The 6663-nt window shown below is 40.6% G+C and overlaps 1 non-coding gene and 1 pseudogene across 1 annotated transcript; both read left to right on the top strand.

Moving 5' to 3' along the window:
- Positions 1-6663, top strand: part of LOC101644302 — an 81135-nt pseudogene that overhangs the window by 17979 nt on the left and 56493 nt on the right.
- LOC115869187 lies at positions 2494-2600 on the top strand. Its single transcript, XR_004046049.1, has one exon. It is a non-coding gene; the product is annotated as a U6 spliceosomal RNA (small nuclear RNA).

Below are 6663 nucleotides of genomic sequence, written 5' to 3' on the forward strand. Positions count from 1 at the left end.
TTTCTCTCAGTTACATTGCCCTTGCTGAATCCCTACCAGGCCTCTTACACCCTCCTTACCACTAATTTTGGATCACTTGTTGCTCTTTCATCCCTGGGTTGGTCAATACCACCTGGAAGAAGCACACCAACCTGTGTGATCATGAAGTATCGATAAGATCACGTGTCTTGCTTCAAAGACTCAGAACAAAAAAAGTCATATTAATGTGAATGAGGGGGAACTTGGAGTGGAGACCCAAAGCCCATCTGCAGACAATTGAACATCTCCATACAGAAGATTCACAAAGAAGAGACAAGTCAGTCAGAGTGCAGTATAGCACCGATGAGACATACAACTTTTATAACAACTCAGAAACAATGTATGCTTACTCTTAGGTAAAGCTTATTATTAGCTCCTGATTAGACTTTAGAAAGATTTAAGCTGATAGAAACCAAGTGTACTGAATGTACCTTAATTTAATGATAAATGTAGAAACATCCTGAGGCTAAATGAAACATCATGTCCTTTTAAAAAAAGAAAAAACAAAACAAAACAAAAAAACTACAGAAGGCCTCACATTTTCATGTCAAACAGGACTGAGTATAACACATTTCTTTCAAAAGAAGTGGGTCAATATTTGACCTCTATCATTGGGTCTAATGCATATTTTAGACCACAGAAGACATTGCAACTGAAATCTTACTTCTTGGTTGGCTCTGTAATAGTCTATGCTTGCTAGGAAAAGACTGATAACAGCCTGTGTCCTTAGCTTGGGACCATTCGACAGCTGACGTAGTATTGATCTGGCCCTTTGAATATTTATTAAGTTCTTGTACTTTGTAAATCAGTACATCATCATCATCATAATAACATCTGGACTATTATAAAGCCTCATTGGTGGTCTTCAGAGCCACCAATAGTTTACTTAAGTTTGAGAAGTAGTTGGTGCACATGCAAGCTCCTCCAAATTAAAATTGATTATCATTACAGTGATATTTCTAGAAGTCATGATCTTCTTTGCCATCCTCTTCAAGAATATCACAAACTCCCCTATGTTGAATTACACATTTTGCTCTCTAAGAAGATGTGCAGACAGCATTTCTGAGAATGGCATCAAAACACTTAAAATGCTGACTTGCAACATATACACTATTATATGTAAGTACAAAATCATTACTTATCTGGCTACACTAATGCTGTAGAAATACGCCACACTTTGTCCCTGATACAGGTTAAAGTTCTTGTGGAAATATCTGTTCATTTTACTTGTTATGAGTATTAAAACCCTTGCTATTATCTGCACTTAATAAACACACCCACTATGTGCTGTACATCAAGTCCTATAGAGCCTTAGAGAGAAAAGTATTCAAGCAATCTGCAGTTTAATGGATGAGAAAGAGAAATACAAATGTGTACATATAAACAAGCAGGCCTGGAGCTGTTCACACACAAACATTCTTTGCAAAATACAGGAGAAAACAGAGCCTGATGGGAAGACCAAAGGATGGGTGACTGGAATTGGTGAAGAAGCTGAAATGAGAGGTGTCTTGTCTTGCCAAATTTGATTTGAGCTTTGAAAAAATTTGTTTACTATTTCTTAAAAAAATTAATTTTGGGGTACCACTGAGTCATCTCCAACTTACTGTGATTCCGCTTGCAGCAGAATGAAGCACCATCCTTACAATTGTTCTGTTTCACCCCATTGTTCCAGCCACTAAGTTAAATCTATCTTTTTGAGGTCTTCCTCTTTTTAGTTGACCTTCTGCTTTACCAAGCATGATGTCCTTTTCCAGGGACCCGTCTCTCCTGATAACATGTACAAAGTACAACAGCTGAAATCTTGCCATCCTGTATTCCAAGGAGGATTCTGGCCATATTTCCTCCGAGACAAACTTACTTGTTCTCCTGGCAGTGCATCTCAAAGCCTCACTGCTGTTGAGTCAGTGCTCACTCACAGTGACCCCCTGTGTGTTTCCAAGACTATAACTGTTTATGGGAGTAGAAAGCCCAGTTTTTCTCCCATGGAGTGGCTGGTGGTTTTGAACTACTAATCGTTTCGATCACAGCCCAACATATAACCCCTATACCAGCAGGCCTCCTTCTGGCAGTCCATAGCACTTCTGATATAATTCGGATGCATCAACACTCCTGCAGTCTTATTCATGGTTCAGCTTGCTTGTGCATAGGAGGTGACTGAAAATAGCATGGTTTGAGTCGGATGTACCTTAGTCTTATCTTCAAAGTGACCTTTGCTCTTTCATACTTCCTTAAAAAATTGAGGTGTAGTCTATACACAAAGCAGTCCTTGGATGGCACAAATGGTTAAGCATGGACTATTAGCTAAAGGTTGGGTGGTTTGAACCCATTTAGATATGCTGCAGAAGACAGCACTAATAAGCTGCTTCTGAGAGGTCACAGCACTGAAACCCTATGGAACACAGTTCTACGCCACACATGTGAGTCCCCACAAAGCAGATTGGACTCCACAGTAACTAACAGCAAAACATGCACATAGTGCTTACTTCAGCAGCACATGCACTAAAACTGGAACAACACAGAGAAGATTAGCATGGCCCCTGCACAAGGATGACACGCAAATTAGTGAAGCATTCCATATGAAAACAAAATGAAACACCCCCCCACCCCCTGCATATATATTCCATTTGGGTGCATTTGGTGGGGTTGATTGGTATGGAGAGAAATACTAACACTGGTTGTTCTCATATTGCGGTCCAGATCAGGGCTTAGCAAACTTTTGGGACAGAAAAACCAGTCCTCACAACAATTTAAAAATTGTTCAAGAGTCATAAATATATACTCACAAGCAAGTGAAATTACCATTACCTGAATAATATCCTTAAAATTTTTTTCTATTTTACTTCAGAGGGACACCTACACACCAACAAACCCGCATATTTCTCTCAAGCCATGGTTTGCTGACTGCGGTCTACACCATTAGCACCAGCATCACCAGGGAATTTGTTAGAAATGAGAATGATGAGATCTTTCAGTAATAGAAGCTTTGTCTACCAGGTGAGAGACCTGTGTTCGATTCCTAAGGATGCACATCGCGTAGCCATCTCCCACTGGAGGCTTGCATGTTCTTGCGATCCTGAACAGATATCAGTGGAGCTTCCAGACGAACATGGACTACAAAGAAAGGCCTGGCGATCTGCTTCTGAGAATCAGCCCATGAAAAACTTGTGGGTCAGAATAGTATGATCCACAGCCAATCGTTTGTTCCATTGTGCATAGAGTGACTATGAATTTTTCAGAAAGTCCATAGCAAATAGCAACAATAACAACCCTAGACCTACTGAGACAGACAATCTGGGGGTGGAATCCAGCCATCTGTGTTTCCTAAGCTCCTTCCCTGCTCCTTCAGGTCAATGCTAATGCTCAGGTTTGAGAACCACTGTTCTGTGGGGTGACTCTGAGTCAGTAGCAGGGGAAGCATTACTTTGAAATGGCCAGTAGAAAGCCCAACTGGTATCCATAGGAGGCATACGATCAGTTAAATTTGGTGAGTAGAGAGCCATAAGTGAGGGCCTCAAGGCTTATCCTCAAGGACTTCAGAAGGCTACAGTTAGTTCTCTGAGAGGTCGCATCAGAGCCATGGTTCTATACTAATGTCTTGAGAGAATTCTCACTTTCACATTTCCTGACTTTTATGAGTATAATGAGTGTTGTAATTCCATGAGGCTTTAAAATGTAATTTCCTATGCTTTTAAGGGCGAGATGAGATGGTGGAGATATGGTTTATAGGAGAGGGCTGGCTGGCAGTGAAATGGTAAAAATAGAAGAATTATTTTCAAAAGGAATAAAATATTAGCAAATTTATCCTTTAATGTATCTACTACAAAGCCTACACAGTTGGACAGAAGCACAACAGAATAAATGAATAATAAAGCCTAACATTTAGGAATTCGTATGATAGTCGCAATTATTTACTTACATTAATCCTCATAACAACTTTCTGAGGTGCATCCTATGAATGCTGTCATGTTAAAAATGAGGAAACAATAGCACAGAGAAGTTAAGCCATTTGCCCAAGGCTACACAGCTAGAGCTGATCCTGGCACCCAGGCTGTCAGGCAGTGTTTTTAACCGTTAGGTTTATGTGGCTTCTGGAACAACATCATTGGATGACAATTATTTCTGTTCTGAAAGAATGACTCATTGCTCCAAATTGTTTGGCATTTGAGAATTAGGCTTCAGGGTCTGAAGACTTTCTTATTTAATTTTCTGGTTGGCCAGTGGAGTATTTCCAAAGTCTACCCAGTTCTCACAGAAGGTAGCAGAGTCTCTGGGTAGGGTAAATCAGTTACAAAATAAAGGTTAGGCTCAGCGCCCAGAGCAAAGCTTTAAAAAATTCTGGAATGTTCTCCCAGGATAGCTTAGTCTGACCTATCCCAGGGTTTAGGGGCCCTCAGCATATACAAAGAACAAGTTGTATGTGGTGGAGACAGTCAGAGGGAGGTGAGAGGAAGGACACAGATCGCAGATGTGTTTGTTGATACTATCTTGTCTTCTGTAGCTCGTTCTCAGGATAATCATGATCATTTGTGAATCAAGAGTGTGAACTTCAGGATCAGCTGAAGGCCTAGATTTGAACCTTGATCCTTTCATCTACTAGATTTGAGACCACATTGTTATGCCTTAGTTTTGTTTTGTTTTAACTTCAATGGAGATGATGTTAGTGTTTGACTTGGTGTTGTGGAGAAGATTAAGTGAGCGATGCACTTAAAGATCTTAAAATAATGCCTGGTGCAGGGCCACCACTAGATAAGTCTTCGTTCTTCTTCACGTGATTTACTGAACTATTACATGCCTGGCACTATTCTAGAAGCTTTAGTAACACGACTGAACAGCCCTGCGACTTATCAGTTTGTTGTACTATGCGGCTTGTGTATTGCTGGGATGTTGAAAGGTAGGCCACTCATATTCCAAAAAGCAATAGGATCCCACATGGTGGACAGCTTTTTCAGCAGAGCTTTTGGACTGAGAGACAAACTACGAAGAAAGGCCTAGAGATCTACTGAAGACTAGCCAATGAAAACCTTATGGATTCCTTGTGTTTCCAGTTCCTATCTGTACCAGCGTACATCCTCTGGTTTAGCCAAAGTTGCAAGGTAAAATTCGGATCATGATAGTGGGGGCGGGGAGGAAGCATTTAGGAACCAGAGGAAAGCTGTATTTTTCATCGTTGCTACATTGCACCCTGACTGACTTGTCTTCTCCCCGAGACTCCTCTGCAAGGGGATCTCCAGTGGCCTACTAATGGGCTTTGGGTCTCCACTCCGCACTCCCCCCATCATTCACTATGGTAAGATTTTTTGTTCTGATGATGCCTTATACCTGATCCCTTTGACACCTTGTGGTTGCATAGGCTGGTGTGCTTCTTCCATGTGGGCTTTGTTGCTTCACTGCAGAAGTTGAGGCCAGAAAGGATAAATGATTTGCTGAAGATAAGTAGTGACGTTGGTACTTGAATCTTTGCCTGTCTGATTTCAGCAGCACATCCTCTGGATGTTGAGAGTCAGAAAAGCGTAGAATTAAGAACTAGAAATACCCTGTGAGATTGTGTTATTAAATTTTCTCATTTTACAGTGAAGGCAACTGATGTCATCATCTGAAATAATTTTTTTCTGAGACATTCAGGAGCTTATTCTATATAGCAGGGCAATTTTATATTTCCAAGGAGTGTTGTTTTTCACATAGTATTTCTATTAAAAATAAAGCAAGATGAAATATCCAAAAAATAAAAAATAAAAACATTCACTCCACCACACTGAGTTCTATTCATATCACATTCTGATATGGGAATGAGTTTTCTATTATGCCGAGGAGACAGGATTAGTGTCGTGTGTGTTTTCAGTCAACCTTTTACCAAAAAAAGGAGCAAGCAAAGATGGGAGAAGAGGATTGCCAAGCCACATGAAGACCGCTCAGGAGCAGACACTCAGAAAGCCAAGGAAAATCCACCAGAGGCAATCGAGAGAGCAAGCCTTCCTGTAGAGGTTCTGCCATGAATCAAGACTTCTAGCCCCTAAACTGTGAGAAAATAAAATTCTGTTTGTTAAAGCCCACCACTTGTGGTATTTCTATTACAGTAGAACTAGATGATTAAGACTTTAGATTTTGACCCCGTTCTGTTTCTGGCCAGTAAAAAAAATTCTTTTCTAGTGTGGACCACACTCAGGAGGTGATTCTTAGTACCACTGACTATTCGAGCAGCTTTCTCATCGCAGTGTGGCAAAAGGCATACAATGCACACCTTAGCCCTGCTCACAGGATGCTAAGAGATAGAGGGCACTGGGAACAGGAAGGGAGCCTCTTCCTGGCAGTTCATAAACAAGTCAGGTAAGAGCATTTGAGCGTGCCTTGGAGAAAATCCAAGGTTCCTTGGAAATATCATGATAATGTTCATTCTTTGGAACGAGTCCATCAACAAAGATTAACTGAAGTCAGTCCTAATGGTAATATGATTCCCATTCAAGCAAATGGCATGATAGTAATAGGGGATATAAAAATATGCCAGGCATTATTCCAAATGTTTCAAATGTATCAACCCTTACTCCTGCCAACCCTTTGAGTCCAGTAAGTCTTAGACAGGGGCATTTCAGAAAGTACATGGAATATTGTCATGATTTTTTAATTCCATTTTCCCACAAACTTTTTGAA

This window comes from Echinops telfairi, unplaced genomic scaffold, assembly GCF_000313985.2.
Source record: "Echinops telfairi isolate 266 unplaced genomic scaffold, ASM31398v2 ScPeMD7_1;HRSCAF=3_1, whole genome shotgun sequence".
NCBI lineage: Eukaryota > Metazoa > Chordata > Mammalia > Afrosoricida > Tenrecidae > Echinops > Echinops telfairi.